Genomic DNA, 20,742 nt, shown 5'->3' on the forward strand with positions numbered 1-20,742 from the left:
CCAGACACCCACTGTCCTACTTTAACTTTGAAAAACTTAACCCATCCTTTAAGGCACGGTGGAAATGTGCCCTTGGCTGATGTCTTCCTCCAGAAGCAGAGTTTTCTACATCCTCTGTGTTATTCTACTTTCCCTGCCCTGAAATAGGTATGTATGACTCTCAGTGGTGGGATCATGCATCCATAAAAGCACAGTGTCTGGTCCATAATAATCACTTAATATGTGTTAAATTGAGCTAACCTAAAGAATTAAACTGGCATAAGGTAAATATGCTGACTAGCTAGATAATAGACCATTCATTATTCAGCCAACTCTTATTTAGGATTCCATAGAATCACAGGTATTTGAAAGATAATCTAGTTCTGGCTCATATATTTTGTGTTTTATGGAGAATTTAATTTGAAGAAAGGCTTCTCTGGCATAAAACATCATGAAAACCACTGATTCTGGACAAACTATTTTCAGATCAGTGAATTGAAGATTTTCTAATATAAAATCTAGGTAATTTGATTTCTCTTGAAAAATTTAAAGACCCAGCAATAAGGTTTTGGTTTCTCATTCTTGAAAAGTGTCAATCTTCTGGAACCTTCTCCAGTTTAGCACAGTCCTCATTATTCCCTAAAGTTTCCCTGATGCAGAAACTATGTATGAAGAGCAGCACTAAACCCCGCAAATAGTGACTCTGGCATACCATGGAAATACACCTGGCCTTTTTCCTGCATTTGTGTTCTTGCCTGTCACTGAAGACAACTGAACTTGAGTCCTCAGATTTGCAACAGATGTGTTTCTAAGAAATATTGTGGAAAAATATTGTTGACAAATTCCATCTGAAATGTATGTAGTTTGCTATTCAGAGGAATCAACTGTAACTATACACTTAACTCTTTTGTACATCAAATGAGCAGACTTGATTATATTTGTTTCCTTGACAAGAGCTACATCTTAGCCTGGCATATAATTCCAAGAGCTCAATTTGTCCTATTAAAATTCTGTAAAAATTTATTTTATTATGACATTTACTTTTGCATAGGAGAAGCTCAAGTTTAGTGTAAATGTTCTTCCTTTGCAAGTAATCTTTTTGTTTGGCTTTCTTTTCCTGCATAGATAAGATCATTCTTTTTATATAGCTTTTAATCACAAAAATGAAACTGTTGTCAAGACAAATTAAAAACTGAGCAACATTAAATTAATTTTTGTCAGGGGCTTGGTCTCATTAGAGCTTTAGATTTAGACTTTTTTTTCACCCTAGCAAGTTTTCCTTTGGGTATATAGTTTTAAATTTTAAATTTCATATAAAATTTACACATGCTAAGTGGTAAACTGCTCAATGATTTTTGATTTCAGAACATTTTCATCATCTCCCAAAGTCCCTTTGTTCTTATTTGCAGTTGATCCCTGCTCCCAGCCATACCACCCCTTGCCCACCCCCAACCCCCTGCCCCAGCTCTAGCCAAACTTAAGCCAGAAATACACTTGACCCAGTCATGACCTCAACCTTGGGCAGTCATCAGCCCTCCTTATTCACTCATCACTGAGGTCATCACTTCCCAACAATGCCGCTGGACATGGGTGTGGCCATCACTCCACATGGAGTGAACTTCCTTCCACAACTTGTCCCCTGCCCTGGCAGAACCTTACTGAGCTGGGGAGTGATTGGAGCTGCTTTAGACAAGAATGCTTCAGACTCTCACTGTTCCTACTTAAAGTTCAGCTGTTTTTTTAAGCACAAATATTTCACAGATTATTGTTTGCAGTTGTTTTGAGGAAAATGCTTTGCTGACTTCCTAAGTCAGCCATTAGCTAGAAGGCTTACTTTGATTTTTTTTTTTTTTCCCTCAATGATATCAGTGCAGCTAGTTGGAACTTTGTAATCAATTGCTGTCTCTCTTTATCTTATCATCATCATCTCTGTTTCTTCTACTCTGCAGTGTCTTTGAGATGGGCTTTAGTTAGCTATCAGAGAAGGCAATGGCACCCCACTCCAATACTCTTGCCTGGAAAATCCCATGGACGGAGGAGCCTGGTGGGCTGCAGTCCATGGGGTCTCTAAGAGTCGGGCACGACTGAGCGACTATTAGGTGTAAGTTTGTAATGTGTCCTTGCTGTCTACCTCTTTACATCAGTCTGGCATCTCAGTTTATTTTTATCATTTTTTTCTTAATTTTATAAAGTTTCTTTCATGTTTTTTATTTGATTTCATAGTATTAATAAGAAAAAATTTTCTCTATTTTTGGAACAATGGTATTCTTTGATTTTCAAATGCTGCGTTTTATATAATTTTCCTAATTTACTCAACTTTGAACAAAGAGGATAGATCTAGTCTGATATTTGCCAGCTGATAGGTCTCATATTCTATTTAGATTCTTTCACCATCCACCAATGTACTGTTACAATTCTCTTTCAAGAAAGAAGCTAAAAGCCAAGCAGATGCACCCATCCCAGCATTGAAGTTTTTAATGTCTAGAAGACATTTATCCAGTTCAGCATTACTTTATTGAGTCATGACTTTGTTCCCATTACCTGGTTTTCTAACTCAGAACTAGTGTATTTACTACTGAAAACGTTGAGTCAACATGGTAACTCTGCTTTGTTGGAAGTAGAGCATGGGTAATCCAGTCTCCAGTGTGGATTTCTTTCTCTTTCTGTACCCTGCCCCCCCAACTCATGTCTTGACACCACAGGGTATAATACTGATGGGCCAAGTTCAATTACTGGATGTTATAAGACTCCAAAGTGAATCTAGGAATGAAGCACTGAAGAATCCTCAGGGAAGAATTCTCTTAGAGAGGAAGATTCCCCTCAGGAACTAGGTCTCTAATATGATGGTCAATGTTTATGGCTGTGTGCTGTCTTTCAGAGACACTTACATGAGCTCACTGGCCATCATTTCTCAGTATGACCCATCTACATAACAGAACTAATTCCTTCCAGTGATTAAAAAACACCATTGATATCACTGATTTATATCTTTAGTTTCCTCTGCTATTGTATTTTCCTACCACATCAGTATTAAGTTTGAGGGGGAAATTAACTGCCTGCTACCATATACTGAAAGTATCCAAATACTGGCTAACTAATAGAACCCTTAAGGATAAAGAATCTGCTTGTCAATACAGGTTCCATCCCTGGGTTGGGAAGATCCCCTGGAGGAGAGCATGGAGACCCTCTCCAATATTCTTGCTTGGAAAATGCCATGGACAGAGGAGCCTGGCAGGCTACAGTCCATGGGGTTGCAGAGTTGGGCATAACTGAGCATGCATGTACTAAGCTTTTCAGCTTATATCCCTGAAAAATACATTTACTGCTATAGTTTCTATGCACAGAAATATTTGGAGGAGTGTGTACTAGAGCAGCAAACATCAAATTTTAATATACAGTGCTTCTAAACATTTCATGTGCATATGGATCCCCTGAGGATGCTATTAAAATGCAGATTCTGTGGTTCTCACAAGATCCCTGGTGATGTGGATACTGATGTTAAGAGCAGTACCGTGCTAGAAGAGTTGGCATGCTCTGTCCGTGATTTGGGGCCCAAATCACTCGTAGTGTGTAGTCTTTTATTTGCCAACTTGGGCATTTTCATGGTGTCAGACTTAAATGAGTTACTTTTCAGGATAAGACTGCTTTTATTCCTCAGCCTGCTTGTTGCTCACTGTTTTCTAGACCTCTCCTCCAACGTAATTACTTTCTTATTCTAATATTTTCTTTAGAGAATCTTCTTCATGATTGGCAGTTTCAGTTTATATGTTGTAGCTCAGGATTACAAGGCATTTAGCTAGAAATGCCCAAAGAGTAAACTTGAGCTTTCATGTAGAAGAAAGGTAATGGTGGTGTTTTCAGTGATAGCACCACCTGAAAATAGTTGGGGTGGTTTGGTCAGTGGATACAGGCAGGAAAGCAACCATGCCCAGGAAGCTTTAAATACCTTAAATGTTTGGAAAAAGCAAATTAATGCAAGCAGCATTGACACCAGTTCTGTAGCCTTGGACAATTCATTATAGTTGTTTTTAATACTTTAAGTTTCATGAAATAACTAAAAATTAAATTTCACTTATGTCTTAAAATAGTCAGCTCTGTTCAATAATGTTCAAGTTTTGTATATTCTCTACCAAAAACTAGTCTTTTAAGTATCTTTCATCTTACTTTTTAAGAAGCAGTTTGTTGCTGCCTTAGCCTATAGCCATCTCTCCTTTCCTTCCTGCCTTCTTCCCTCCCTGCCTCTTAGCATTTAATGCTCTCCTTTTCAGTCCCGTCATATAAAAAAATCCTTTATGGCCGCTTCAACACTCCCTACTGAATTTCCAGCCTCCTAACTCTTCTGGGTCCCAAACTGTGCCTAATTAAGCTTTTCATGAATTTCCATATCATTCTGATTAAGCATCGTCCAGTAGACCCTGTCCCCGTGGATCCAGCTTCTGACTTCAGGGAGCAAGTGTTTTAATATTTATTGGTATAGCTCTATTTTTATTATTTCCAGCATGAACTCATCTGTTATTATTTTGCTGTCTCTAGTCTTTCTGAACATTCATAATTGTCCTTTTTTCTGTCTACTAAATTATGTTCCACTATTATAGGAAATCTCACTTGAAGACAGACCTAGCAATACATTTATCAAGATTAACTTTTAATACAAATATTTCACAGCCCTTATCTACCTACTTTGACTTACTCAGTTTTTATGATTATTATTTTTTATTACATACTAACTTATTTATTTATGTTCTTTTTTTATGTGTACTATCAAGGTTAGTCCATAAACCTGCAATTCTCCAAATAGTATTTACTGCAATAATAATAGGAATGTCAATTAATACAATAGACTAGAGAGTACCGACATAGACAATTATATGTATATAAAACTCTGTATGTTTAAAGAGGTTCAGAAAGGGTTGTTTAAGATAGGGTATTATAGAAACAGGTAACATTTCAGTAGTTTAAGGTGAATCCCTCCTTTATTGTGTTTCAAAGTCAATCAATATGGAATAAAAATGTAAACATTGAACCAAATTATAATAGAAATTGACAAAGATTAAATGGTGGCTCAGTCAGTAGAGCGTCTGTCTATAATGTGGGAGACCTGGGTTCAGTCCCTGGGTTGGGAAGAATCCCTGGAGAAGGAAATGGCAACCCACTCTAGTACTCTTGCCTAGAAAATCCCACGGACGGAGGAGCCTGGTGTCCATGGGGTTGCAAAGAGTTGGTTACGACTGAGCAACTTCACTTTCACTTTCATGAAATATATAGATAGAGGATAACTTATTCCTTTTGGAAGAAATTTAAAAAGATGTAAATGGATGATTGATAGCTTCAAGAATATATGTATTTGAGATTTCTATACCACTAAAAAACCCCAAAGGGGCTGATATATACAATATTTGTAAAAATTCACATTTATGAAGAAGACATTCAAATTTGGAAGGATTAATAAAAAAGAGGGTATCAATGCATTTCACTAGACTGTAAGCTCTGAGAGGACAGGGACATTTCCTGATACTTCACAGAAAATGCCTGATGGCTCAGCTGGTAAAGAATCCACCTGCAATGCAGGAGACATAGGAGACATGGGTTCGATCCCTGGGTCAGGAAAATCCCCTAGAGAAGGAAATGCAACCCATTCCAGTATTCTTGCTTGGAGAGTCTCATGGAGAGAGGAGCCTGGAGGGCTACAATGCATGGGGTCGCAAAGAGTTGGACATGACTGAGCACATGGCACTCATAGATAATAGGTATATAATCAGTATTGAGTAAATAAATGATTAGGGGGCCACAAATAAAAAGTAAAATCTTATTACTGCAAGATCTTAAAGTCTTATTGCTGTATGGATAAATAAGTGAAATAAATAACTCTGGACATGGGCTAAAACATGCCAACTATAATAGTTAAAAAAAGCATAAAGTATCAGCAGTGTTATCGTAGAATTGGTACATATTCCTTATAGTGGCTCTTTAAATTGGTGACCTTTTGAAGGTAACATGTTAATTTGTAATAAGGGCATATCATACCTCATGCATAAATTTATCCTAATGAAGTAGCCAAGGTTAAATATATTAATATTTCATATGTACAGATTAAATAGATATAAATAGTGAATATTTCTATATTCTATATATATTTATATGCTAAAGATATTCAATCTAACTTTATAATATTTAATTTTAGGAGAATGGTTGCTTGCATTTTCACTTTGCACAAAGGGTTTGTTATGAAACCAAGCAAATATTATTAAACAGAATGCATAGTATTATGTTCTGATTGAAGCTATAAAAATTCTATTAGCACATAAAAGACATATGCATGCATGCATAAATAAAATCAGTTTTATGTGGGTTGTAGACTTGTTTTACTATTATTTTATATATTTTTAATATCAGTTTTAATTAAGAAATTAAATATAAAATGGTTTCTCTATATAATATTTATCCATATATTTCCATAAATGTATACATATTTAGTTTACATTTTTATGAGACTAGTAAAGCTGGTGGATGGCATCAGTGACTCGATGGACATGAGTTTGTGTAAGCTCTGGGAATTGGTGATGGACAGGGAAGCCTGGCTTGCAGTCCATGGGGTTACAAAGAGTCGGACACGACTGGGCAACTGAACTGAGTGAAGCTGTTGGTCTCCTAGGGAAATTGTAGTTGTTACTTACTGACCGATAGGCTCTCCACTAATATTGATAAATTCACTGTGGTCGTGGTTTAGTCACTAAGTTGTGTCAGACTCTTTTGCGACCCCATGGACTGTAGCCCACCGGGCTCCTCTGTCCATAGGATTTCCTAAGCAAGAATACTGGAGTGGGTTTCCATGCTTTCTCCTCCAGGGGATCTTCCCAACCCAGGGATTGAACCTGCATCTCCTAAATCTCCTGCATTGCAGGAGGATTCTTTACCCACTGAGCCACCAGGGAAGCCTGATATACTCATTAATGATTATTTACAAGAGAGCCGGAAACGTGATGTCAACTAAAGATTGAGGGGAAGCTTGGAAGAAAAGTTCTTGAGGCATTGTCTACTTTAGCAGACCTATGAAGCAGAAAGCGTGTCATGTTTCCTGCATATAGAGAACAAGGCTTAGAGGCATCCCAAGCTGTAGTTGCCACAACAACGGATGGGACCATTTTTGAATGGATTGACTGGTGGGTACCCACTAGGAGATAATTTGCAACACTGAAAATATTAACTGCTTATTTTTATGTCTTGGATTTACATGTGTTAAAGAAATAACTGGTTTATTGAGATAATTTACAAACCACAGCACCCCTTTAAAGTGTATAATGCAGGGGTTTTTAGTATATTTACTGAATTGTACAATTATCACTTCTATCAAATTTTGAATCTTTTTTATAATTTTATTTATTTATTTTTGGCTGTGCTGGGTCTTTGTTGTTGCACAAGCTTTTCTCTAGTTGCAGAGAGTGTAGGCTACTCTCTAGTTGTGGCGTGTGGGCTTCTCATTGTGGTGGGTTCTCAGCACGGACTCTAGGAGTGAGGGCCCGGTAGTTGCAGCTCTTGGGCTCTAGAGCACAGGCTCAATAGTTGTGGTACACAGGCTTAGTTGCTCCATAACATGCTGGATCCTCAGACCAGGGATCAAACTCATGTCTCCTGCACTGGGAGGCAGATTCTTTACCACTGAGCCAGCAGGGAAGCCCTCTATTGATTTTTATACCACTAAAGAAAACCTGTACCCATTAGCAGTCACTCCCTATTTCTCCTCCCTGCAGCCTGCAGTAACCACTGATCTACTTTCTCTGTCAGTTCAGTTCAGCTCAGTTCAGTCACTCAGTTGTGTCTGACTCTTTGCGACCCCATGAACCACAGCACGCCAGGCCTCCCTGTCCATCACCAGCTCCCAGAGTCTACCCAAACTCATGTCCATTGAGTTGGTGATGCCATCCAGCCATCTCATCTTGTGTTGTAGTTTCTCTATAAATTTCCCTATTTAAGACATTGCATATAAATGGAATCATATGATTTAAGTGGTCTTTTGTGTCTGGTTTCTTTTTTTTTTTTTTTTTGGCCACACTGAGCATCATGTGGGATCTTAGTTCCCCGACCAGGGATGGGAACACATGCTCCCTGCATTGGAAGCTTGGAGTCTTAACTACTGGACCACCAGGAAAGTCCCTGTGTTTGTCTTCTTTCATTTAGCATAATGTTTTTAAGGTTTTAATGTTATAGCATGGATCAGTGTTTCATTTTTTATGGATAAATAATTCCTTTGTTGGTTGATAATACCACATTTTGTTTATCCATTTGTCAATAGACGGACATTTGGATTGTTCCAACTTTTTGTCTTCTATGATCATATTGCTATGAGCATTTGCTTATGAGTGTTTGTGTGGATGAGTGTTTGTGTGAATATATATTTGTTTTCAATCCTCCTGGGAATAGAATTGTGGGATCATATTGGAACTCTGTATTCCGGGGAATAGCTAGACTCTTCCAAAGCAGCTACATCATTTTAAAATTGACTTGAATTGACTATAAGTCAAGGTACTTAAAATTCATTCCCATACTAGTGATGAATTTTTATTGATTTTACCCAGAACCATCTTGTCCCCAAAGGCACTATTTGTAAATCATCTGACAAGAATTAAGAGTATATAGTTTGACATAGATAATAACTTGATTTTTCTCTTCATTTTTATTTAAAGGTAACTGACAAGTATAGGGGTAGAACCCATTGATTTTGCTGAAATTGTGGTTAACAAAGTATTAGAGTAGAATTTAAAAGAATAAAATAATGTGAAATTGAAGCTGTCATCATCATCATTATTAAAGAGTTTAGAATGGCTAAATGTTTCATAATGAAAATATTTTGTCTTTACATAAATTACAGAGCAGAGAAGAAGAAGTGTTGGATATAATTCCATTAGATTTTTCAAAAAATCCCTTTGTAGTGGTAGGCACTCTTTTCCTTGGCCTTGTTCTTTGAGTTTCAGATCAATGAATAGAAGCAAACAGCAACTCATCTAAGAAATATGGGAAAACCACAAGAAGGTTTGGTTTTGGCTGAAATGCATGAAAAATTAGAGAAATCATCTCTGAATTGTTTTTATTAGTCAGTGGCTCCTGCATCCTTGGGGTATACATTTTGGTAGACATGCCAAGTCTCCCACATCTTTGCTGTTCGTATCCTGTTTCAGGGCTGCTTGCAGATACAGGATCACCTGTAAAACTGGTCACACTTTAATGACTATCCACTCTATTACATTACTTTGTCAATTACTGTGCTAATATCTTATTTTTCTATATATTTTTTATTAAATATTCTAATATGTGAAAAAATTCCTTTCATATATTTAATTTGTAAACTTTTTATTCTCCATCCTTCCCTGATTGCTTTCCAGACAATATTTAGAATAATTTTCTCATAAAAATTTCTCTAGAATTTTCTTATCAAATTCTTTGCAGGACTTTAAGTTATTTTGGAAGAATTGTCAGCATTTATAAACACTTTGCTGACAAAGGTCCGTATAGTCAAAGCTATGTTTTTTTCAGTAGCCATGTATGGATGTGAGAGTTGGACCATTAAGAAGGCTGAGCACCAAAGAATTGATAGAAGACTCTTGAGAGTCCCTTAGAGAGCAAGGAGATCAAAGCAGTCAATCCTAAAGGAAATCAGTCCTGAATATTCATTGAAAGGACTGATGTTTAAGCTGAAGCTCCAATACTTTGGCCACCTGATGCAAAGAGCTGACTCACTGAAAAAGACCCTGATGCTGGGAGAGATTGAGGGCAGGAGGAGAAGGGGACAACAGAGGATGAGATGATGGTTGGATGGCATCACTGATTCAATGGACATGAGTTTGAGCAAACTCTGGGAGATAGTGAAAGACAGGGAATCCGGGTGTGCTATAGTTCACGGGGTCACAAAGAATCAGACATGACTTAGTGACTGAACAACAACAACAACAACAAAATACCTACTTGGCTTTTTATTGGAATTACTTAGATCAATTTGAAGAGAGCTGCCATCTTTCCAATTCATAAATGAAGTATACCTTTCCATTTAAAATTTTTTTCTAATCTTTTATTGCTGATACAAAGAAATAAAGTTAATTTGTATATATAAAAAAGATACTAGGCCAGTCACATAAGGCATGTTAAGGGAATGTGATATTAGTTTTGTAGGATGGCAAACACCTACACTCAGCCTGTATGAGAAGTATAAGTTGGAGTTGAGGGGAGGGACTATCTTGAAATGAGTCATTGGTATACGCTTATGGGAAGGGAAGTGTCCTTGACCTCAAGTCAAGAGGAAAGGGTGATGAGAACCACTAGGAGAGTTTTGGCCCATGTCCCCTGTGGTTTAGGAGCCACAGGGCCTTATGTCCTTTTTCTGTTCTTTGAGTCCATGTGTGTGTGTGTTCTAAGTTGCTTCAGGTGTGTCAAACTCTGTGCAACCCTATGGACTGCAACCTGCCAGACTCCTCTGTCCAAGGGATTCTCCAGGCAGAATACTGGAATGTGTTGCCGTGCCCTCCTCCAGAAGATCTTCTGGAACCAGGGATCGAACCTGCATCTCTTACATCTACCTGCATTGGCAGGTGGGTTCTTTACCACTTGTGCCACCTGGGAAGCCCTCTTTGAGTCCATTCTGCCTCCTAAATATGGTTGTTCTGATAGTTGTCATGTGTCCATGTTAAGATGGCCACTTTGTATAGGCTGATGTATGCCAGTTGCTCTGAAGCCTTGATAATGCTAACTGCTGCTAATTCACTTCAGTTGTGTCCGACTCTGTGTGACCCCATAGACGGCAGCCCACCAGGCTCTGTCGTCCCTGGAATTCTCCAGGCAAGAACACTGGAATGGGTTGCCAACTACTAGAAATGAATACACACATTTACTCTTCTTTAAAAATATAATTGATAATCAAGAAAATGCTTTTTTAATAAACTTGTAAGAGTTCAGAGTCCATACAAATCTATGGATTCTTAATCAACTTGATACAAGAAGTAGCAAATATGAACAAAATATGTTCCCTCCACTTTGGAAATTGATTCTTTGGAGAGATTTAGCCTCTTGATGAACCCATATTATCTTTTTACTGTTAGGAAAAAACCATTCAATCTCATTGAAAGGAGAATATATAATACTGCATCTGGGAAGAAAATTAGATGAGTTAGAGCTTGCATGGTGTAGAAATGACAATTTTTGATTAACAAATTGTCAGCATGGGGGCACATTCCTTCAATTTTCAGCAATTTGAAATCCCAGCATTAATCAGCTTTTGCTGAATGCCACCCACTGTTCATACAGCAGTGAGGAAGGCAGTAATGAAAAATTGAAGAACTAGCATTAGATCAGAGATCATGCTGGCTACAGTGTCTTTGTTTTGTGTGAAGACTTTTTTTTTATTATTCTGAAATTGGTCAAAACATGCATTGTCCTCCTCAAATGACTTCTGTGAATGCTTCTTTTAGAACAATAAATGGTGCTAATAAGTTGGCCAGCCTCCCACCAACTAGACATTTAATATATGTTGTATGAGCACATGAATAAGAATTCAGAATTATAGAAACATAGGGAGTGTTCCCCACTCATGGTTGTCTTTTTCTGGAATTCAAAATAAATCAAACTATCGTAGTGCTCCCAGGAAGCTTAAACCTATTTATAAAATAATGACTTTGTTTTTATAAATTGGTTTAATTTAATCCATGCTTTTATTTTTTTATTGCTTCTTAGGTTCCTACAATGTGTAAGGCACTGCAGGGACGAAGTGGATGCACAAAAATGGCCCTGCTGTAAAAGAGTTTATAGTATCCATATACATTCCATTGTTTGGTCCACAGTTTTTTACTTTGTCTATATTCTTTTTTTTGGCTGTACTGGGTCTTCGTTGCTGCGAGGGCTTTTTCTCTCGTTGTGGCAAGGGGAAGCTCCTCTATTAAGTTGCGGTGCCCGGGCTCTAGGGTGTGCAGGCTTCAGTAGTTGCTGCAGGTGGGCTCAGTAGCTGTGGCTCCTGGGCTCTAGGGCACAGGCTCAACAGTTGTGGCACACAGGCTTAGTTGCTCCAAGGCATGTGGGATCTTCCTGGATCAGGGATCGAACCCATGTTTCCTGCATTGGCAGCGGATTCTTTTATCTCTGAGCTACCAAGGAATCCCCATATATTCTTCCTCCACATTTTTGATCTATTGAATAAATTTGCCAATATTTTAAAAAAATTTTTATTGGAATATAGTTGCCTTACAATGTTGTGATAGTTTCTACCATACAGCAAAATGAATCAGCTACATGTATACACATATCCTCTTTTTCTTGGATTTCCTTCCCATGTCGGTCATCACAGAGCACTGAGTAGAATTTCCTGTGCTATATAATACATTCTCATTAGTTGTATGTTTTATAAATAGTATCAATAGTTTATATGTGTCAGTCCCAATTTCCCAATTCATTCTGCATACCCTTCCCCACCTCCTCCCCTTGGTATCCATACTTTTGTTCTCAACGTCTGCATGTCTATTTCTGCTTTGTAAGTAAGATAGTCTATAACAATTTTTTCAGATTCCAAATACATAGATTAATATACATTTATTTTTATCTTTCTTACTTCACTCTGTATGACAGTCTCTACAAATGACCCAATTTTGTTCCTTTTTATGACAGTAATAATTCATGGTATATATGTATTACATCTTATTTATCCATTCCTCTGTTAATGGACATTTAGGTTGTTTCCCATGTCCTGGCTATTGTGAACAGCGCTATAGTGAACATTGGTGGGTATGTGTCTTTTTGAATTATGGTTTTCTCTGGGTATATGCCCAGGAGTGGAAACATGCAATGTTATTCACTCGTGACTGCGACACTGGTCACTTCTCTGTCTGTAAACTCTTGTTTTGTTTTTTTTTTTTCTAAAACAAAGGCTGGGGACTGCTAGTTCCTCACTTTTGATATTCTTGGTCTCCCTTGGCACCAAACTATATTACATTTTCAGAAAGACTTCTTACGGCTAAGTAGTATATAGACTGTCACCTAGAGGGAGAAAAAATTTGATTGACACAGGACTAGATGTTGTGACCTGGGCAACTTTGTTATTGCCTATAACTGTGAGTAGTTCCATAGAGCAAAGAAGAATGTGAAATGGAAGTTCAATCATTTGTGGTTCAAAGAAAAGAGAGCCCATCTGTAGAGTGGCCTTCTCAGTAGAGTGGTTTAGTAATGTGTGATGAAAACCTCAAACAGGAAGTCTTAAGTTGGGGTTGATGACTGCCTCAGAGGATCTGTGAATTTCCTGAAATTATGAATAACATTTTATATTTAAGAAGCTGTGTGTTTTCCTGCATAGATAATCTATAGCTTTCACTGGATTCTAAGATAGTCATGAATTCCTAAAAAAGTTGTGAACTATTGGCCTAAGGCAGGGGTTGGTGAATTTTTTCTGAAAAGCACAAGGTAGTAAATATTTTAGGCTTTGAAGAGCATTTAGTCTCTGTAAACAGATGGGTGTGGCTGTAGCCCCGGGGCCTTAGGTTTCCCACTTCTGATTTAGGCTATTATTTGTTAAGATGGAACTTTCAAAATACTGTGCTGAAGTACATTCAAGTTTTCACTTTTATATGAATTATATTTACTTTGCTGTACACATGAAACTAACAACACAGCATTGTACATTAACTATAATTGTTTTAAAAAATCATACTTAACATATGAATTTTATTTACTTAATTTTGTTTTTTTCTTACTGAAGTATAATTTACATGGAATAAAATGAACAATTCTTAAATGTACAGCTTAGTGAATTTTTGCATGTGTAAATACCCATGTAGCCACCACCCACATCAAGATATAGAATATTTCCATCAATTCAGAAATGTCTCTTATATTCCTCTTTAGTCATAATCTTCTCCCTCCCCCAGAAATAACCATTCTTCTTTCTTCTATCATCATAACTTAGCTTTACCTTTTCTCTTAAAAAAAAATTTGACTGCGCCGCATGCATGTGGGATTATTAATTCCCTGAGCAAGGATCAAATCTGTGCCCCCTGCAATGGATGTGTGGAGTCTTAACCACTTGACATTAGTGAAAGTGAAAGTGAAGTCGCTCAGTGGTGTCCGACTCTTTGCGACCCCATGGACAGTAGGCTGTGCCAGGCTCCTCCGTCCATGGGATTTTCTAGGCAAGAGTACTGGAGTAGGTTGCCATTTCCTTCTCCAATTTTATCTTTCCTTGAGCTTCATTTACATGAGATTGTAGAGCAATGTGTTTTTGTGTATGTGTGTTTGGCTTCTTTTACTCAACATAATGTTTTGAGATTCATCTGTTTTTGAATACACAGACTTTTTGTTTAGATGTCCTGGTTAATTTATAATATTGTTATTCCTGAAGACCCTTCTTGCTTAAATAGCAAGATTTTCTTGGTCCTTTTGGTGCTTGTGTCACTGGACTAAGGGCCACAAGAAAATGCAGGAGAATTCCTATCTCCACCCTCCTACCACTTGGAGTTAAACCACAAAAACAGAAATTGCAATTCAAGAGCTGCTACAAATAACAGATTACATCAACAAATTGAAACTGAGTATTCTTTGTCATTGGAGAGAGTAAAGGTCTAGACATATTATTAAGGAGCGAAGGCTCTTCTTTCTCTTTACCCTCAGATTGGTGGGAACTAATTTGGTTTAATACTGCCATTTGTCCATAGAATCCTAAGGAAGTGTCTAATGCCCTTTAATCCGGTGCTTCTCAGATTTTAATGTGCATGCAAACCACCTGGGGGTTTTGTTAAGATGCAGATTATGAGTCAGCTGGTCCTGGTGTAGCCTGAGAATCTGTGTATCTGGCCAGTCCCTACAGAGCACTGATGCTGCTTGCATGTTAAACAAACTTTGAGTAGCAGGACTCTCATCTAGTAATCATTATTGATATGGTTTAGACCAGAGATGATGGTATCCGCGGGCAGTGATAATACAAACTCAGAAATAAGATATTGATGAGTTAAAATGGGTTAGAAATTCTGGAGAAACTGGAATAGTACATGAAGAACAGAAGATACCAAGGATGATTCCTAGGAGTTCTCCTTATGAAATTAGATGAATGATGGTAGCTCTGGATACCTATCCAGATTATTATCCAGCTCTGGATTGCTTCTGCCCCTGAATTTTTTGTAGCCATGGGAACTTACTAATGTGGGTTCCTGCTGGAGCAACATGTATTTTCCACCATTCCTATGTCTAGACTTTCAAGGTTTTCCTCTACTAGGTTTACAGTAGATTTTTCTTAAGAAAGGCCTGCACTCTCTGTGTCATAATAGTTACCTGCTTAGTTCTCATGATTCTACCTAACTACCTCTACTTTTATGCAGTAAATGTTGACATACCATTTGCTCTTAGATTGATAACACATTTTGGGGCCTACCATCTTCACGTGGACTTAGGTCCATCCCATCTTCCAGTGCTGTTTTGTTAAGCAGGTTATTACTTCGTGGCAACTTGACCTTCCTCCAACAGACAGATATTTTTATGAAAACATCTGATTTTGTTGATTTTCATCTCTTACTTCAGCTTGCCCACAATCTCTCTAGGAACTGTTTTTCATAACAGTTCACGTTCATGTGTGTGTTACCTCTTTGCTGAGCCCCAACTCACACACACATACTACTTATTTGGGGACTTCATTTACACAATGATTCCAATGACTTATCCCATATTTTATAACAGTTCAGTTTAGTCCCTCAGTCGTGTCCGACTCTTTGTGACCCCATGAATTGCAGCATGCCAGGCCTCCCTGTCCATCACCAACTCCTGGAGTTCACCCAAACTCATGTGCATCGAGTCGGTGATGCCATCCAGCCATCTCATCCTCTGTCATCCCCTTCTCCTCCTGCCCCCAATCCCTCCCAGCGTCAGAGTCTTTTCCAATGAGTCAACTCTTCGCATGAGGTGGCCAAAGTATTGGAATTTCAGCTTTAGCATCAGTTCTTCCACAGCCTAAATTAGTAGTAACAGTTTATATAGCACTTTTGCCCATTATAGCCTTCCTACCCTTCTCTATAATTCCAAAGCCCTGTTTTCAGATGTTTCACAAATAACATTTTCAGTACAAAAGTCTTTTTTAGTTTTATATTTTTAAAAATTCTGTGTATTTGAAAAATTTCTTATGTGTAAATGGTATTTATAGCATATAGACAATTTGAAAGATAATTATAAAGCATAGAGACTAACTGGAAATCACTTGTATAACTATCAATTATCTTAAGAAATAAAATATTTTCCAATGAATAAAAATCCATTCAGTACATTATCCTGTTTCTAAAATAGAGACCATAAATGGCCTGACCCTTGTGATAACCATCATCCTGTTTTTATTTACAGTTTTACCACATATGTATGCATCTTAAAAAATTGCTTAATTTTGCCTCTTTAAAAAATCTTCATGACTGGAATCATTCTGTTTACCTTACTTTGTGATTTGCTTCTTTTGTTTAATATTACACTGGTGTTAAGGCATATGGTTATGGTGCATTAATTTAATTAATGTATAGTATCCCAAATCATTGATATGTCACACTTTTTGTATTTATCAGGTCTATTACTTTTGGACATTGAGGCTGTCCAATTTTGGCATATTGCAAATAATGCTTTTACGAGCAGTGCTCAATTCAGTGTTTAGAATGCATAGGACATAGATGGGAAGGGTCAAGGATCCCAAAGTACCAAGCAGAAGGGATGCGAATGGAGGAGAGAATGGATGGCCAGAGATGCATTCTTTGGGTATTCCTGGAGAACATGCAAAGTAGGCTTACAGTTAATCTCTTTTAAAAGAGGGGGCCGTGGGTAATGGACTTCTAAGACTTCTCTTAAAAGATGTTGGTCCGAGCAGCTTCAATTTCTGCAGTCACTTGGCCTTCGGTGCTGTTCTTCTATGCTGCAACCCTGCAGCTGGAGCATTCAACTTTATAACCCAAATTCCTGGCTATGATTCTGGTCAGCTTTTGTATCCTACTATCATAGTTGCTTGTGATAATTTGGCTGGCATCTATAGTAATGCAGTCATACACTTCCATAGAGTTAACAGCTTTTAGAACAATTTTCAAGGTACTTTGAGTCAAGCACATGACCCCATATAATACTATGCATTTTACTTTGTCTTCATAAAAACAAAGCTTTTCTCTTATGGCTTTTTCACAGTTAAGGCTGAGAAAAGAGAATTTTATTTTGGGTTAATAATTTCCATTAGACTAATTGGTTTGTCAAGTAGAAACAAAAAACACATTGAAGGGGGTTAATATTTAAAAAATAAGGTGGGGGGTAGTGAAAGGCAAGGTGTTCCCTTTGTCAATTTTCAGTGCCTCTGAATGGATGAAGTTGAAACCAACTTACAGCAGCTGGGTCTTCATGCTGTTTTCTAGACTTGATGATGACTTCTCTCTATTCTTCATTTTCTTCACTTAAAATTTTTTTGAATATATGGATGTGAGAGTTGGACTATAAAGAAAGCTGAGCGCAGAAGAATTGATGCTTTTGAACTGTGGTGTTGGAGAAGACTCTTGAGAATCCCTTGGACTGCAAGGAGATCCAACCAGTCCATCCTAAAGGAGATCAGTCCTGGGTGTTCATTGTAAGGACTGATGTTGAAGCTGAAACTTCAATATTTTGGCCACCTGATGCAAAGAGCTGACTTATTTGAAAAGCCCCTGATGTTGGGAAAGATTGAAGGCAGGCGGAGAAGGGGACAACAGAGGATGAGGTGGTTAGATGGCATCACTGACTCAATGGACATGAGTTTGGGTAAACTCTGGGAGTTGGTGATGGACAGGGAGAGCTGGCATGCTGTGGTTCATGGGGTCGCAGAGTCGGACAGACTGAGCGACTGAACTGAACTGAATTGCTTTACAGAATTTTGTTGTTTTCTGTCAAACCTCAACAGTGTTCCTCAATGCATGAATCTGTATTCTCTCATTTAGCTTTGTGACTCTTTAAGATTGGGTGACAGTGGCAGCTATCCTGAACACTTAGCTAGTAATGTGAAGCTCAATTTGGCCTTTGAAGTAGCAAAAAGAGGTAGAAAGGGCATGAAGTGTTGAAACGTAGCATCTTACGTATTTATATCATTGTAACTGTATTAAAGTACACAAAGCTTATTAAAGTATACAAAATTAAATGAGAATTTTGACAGTTGATGCTACCAATAATTTAATCATTTAGAAAATGGAGAATTGTTTGGTCAGATGTAGCAAAGAATTATGGGGGGTTTGTCATTGAGATTTTTTTTTGTGGGAAGAAAAAGGAAATGATTCTTTGCAGTTTGAATGATCTGACACCACCAAGTATATTTGTGTAGATGCATCCTCTTTTCCTTTAACAGACACTGATTATCAAGTGCTGTATTGTTGAATACAGTATTTTGATTAAAGGGTCTTTTATATTGTTCATCTCCTGAGAGATAATCACAGACTAACTCAATATTTCCTGCAGTCTCTTTAAGAGGCTTTATAGATATCATGAAAAGAAGGTTTTCAGAGAATTGCTTCTTTTTAAATTTCCTCTGTTGATTGTTTTATAGTTACGGAATTATGTTTCATGGTTGTTTGTTTTTAAAAGATTCTTGTTTCTTAAAAACAATGAATTTGGGGAAAAGTTTTCTCAAGCAAAAGTTGGTCACTTTATGGAAACTTTATGGAAATACTTATGTAATTCTAATACCTAGAATGTGCTAGAAAAATTTGTTGATACCATTAAGATCAATGTATTTTACCTTTCCTTCTGTTGGTTAAGTCTTAAAGAAATTTTCACACCAAGATTTCTGAGTGCTGTGTTTGGAGGATTCTTTCATCTACTTGGCACAGATAGAAATGTCATCTTGACCTTGTTTCTGAAGGATGTTTTAACCTCACTAATTAAGCAACCTCCATTGCTATTCAGCGAAGGTCTCTTGAGGGTGAAGGGCCTTTGATAAGGGAAATTCCCTAATTGGATAGGACCTTTCATCATGAAACAGTCATAACATGTTGATTATAGTTTTACCATTAGGAATTCCATTGCTTAACACAACTGGATTATAATAAGAATTTGATTAACCTAAGTCAATTTTAGCCTGGAGATATTTGGAGCCATTGAAAAAAGATCAAGTAATCTTAGTAATCCAGGAGTCTATAGAAAGAACATTAGCTTTTGATTCATGATAGCAAAAATAAATATTGTACAGTAGAGTTTGGGTTTGAATAAAATAGCAGTACTCCAATGATTGTTAATGCTTCTTTATCTCTCAAATTACATTAAAATTTTTTACTATGAAAATATTCATGAATACACAAAAAGAACTGTGTAATGAATTCCCATGTACATCACTCAGCTTCAATAATTACTATTTTTTTTTTCAATCTTCTGTCATCAATCTCCACTTTCTTGTTTGTTTTCTGGGATCACTTAAAGAAAATTCTGCATTTATTATTTCAACCATAAACACTTTAGTATTCACTCCTGTCGATCTATTTTTATGCTGTTAAAATAACTACAAATGCTAAAACTTACATAGTGCTTTATAGTTCTAGCCTGCCTTCATTAGATTATCACAAAAATTTGATATATTATATTATCACCAGTATTGAGCAGATTAAAAAAAAAAAAGAGGTTTTGAGTGGTTAAATGACATTCTCAGGGGCAGTGGGTTTCCAACCTGGGTCTCATAAATATTTAAGTCATTTTACACTTTGTAGTAGATGTGACTATGCTATGTAAAAAGCTATTCCTTGGGTATTTGACTTCAACTGCTCTGGGCAGAAGCTCCCTTCTTTTGGTCTTATGGCACCTGTGGACCCACTGAAGAGTGTGCGCATAGCCAGAGGAGAGTGGCCTTTGGGGATGTGTATTACACATGTCTTTTTATTCTGATATTTTGACATCTGGGGCTTTGCTGACCCTCCCCTGCATTCACACACACACACACACCACATCTTTATACATTCTTCAGTCGATGGACTTTTAGGTTACTTCCCTGTCTTGGCTATTGTAAATAGTGCTCTTATAAACACTGGGGCACGTGTATCTTTTTGAAGTATGGTTTTCTCCGGGTATATGCCCAGGAGTGGGATTGCAAGGTCATATGGTAGTTCTGATTTCAGTTTTTTAGGGAACCTCCAAACTGTTCTCCACAGTGGCTATGCCAGTTTACATACCAGCAGTATATAGGAGGGTTCCTTTTTCTCCATGCCCTTTCCAGAATTCTTTATTTGTAGACCTTTTAAGAGCAATATTGCATAGGAACCTGGAATGTCAGGTCCATGAATCAAGGCAAATTGGAAGTGGTCAAACAGGAGATGGCAAGAGTGAACATTGACATTCTAGGAATCAGTGAACTAAAATGTACTTGAATGGGTGAATTTAACTCAGATAACCATTATATCTACTACTGCGGGCAGGAATCCCTTAGAAGAAATGGAGTAGCCATCATGGTCAACAAAAGAGTCTGAAATGCAGTACTTGGATGCAATCTCAGAAACGACAGAATGATCTCTGTTCGTTTCCAAGGCAAACCATTCAATATCACAGTAATCCAAGTCTATGCCCCAACCAGTAATGCTGAAGAAGCTGAAGTTGAATGGTTCTATGAAGATCTACAAGACCTTTTAGAACTAACACCCAAAAAAGATGTCCTTTTCATTATAGGGGATTGCAATGCAAAAGTAGGAAGTCAAGAAACACCTGGAGTAACAGGCAAATTTGGCCTTGGAATATGGAATGAAGCACGGCAAAGACTAATAGAGTTTTGCCAAGAAAATGCACTGGTCATAG

At 37.5% G+C, this 20,742-nt stretch overlaps 1 long non-coding RNA gene across 1 annotated transcript in view; it reads left to right on the forward strand.

Moving 5' to 3' along the window:
* Nucleotides 1-20,742, forward strand: part of LOC138988978 (uncharacterized) — an 83,576-nt gene continuing 62,834 nt past the window's right edge. Inside the window, exon 1 of the long non-coding RNA XR_011465236.1 lies at nucleotides 1-147. This is a non-coding gene — a long non-coding RNA (uncharacterized lncRNA). The remainder of the gene's footprint in view (nucleotides 148-20,742) is intronic.

This window comes from Bos mutus, chromosome 8 (assembly GCF_027580195.1).
Source record: "Bos mutus isolate GX-2022 chromosome 8, NWIPB_WYAK_1.1, whole genome shotgun sequence".
Lineage (NCBI taxonomy): Eukaryota > Metazoa > Chordata > Mammalia > Artiodactyla > Bovidae > Bos > Bos mutus.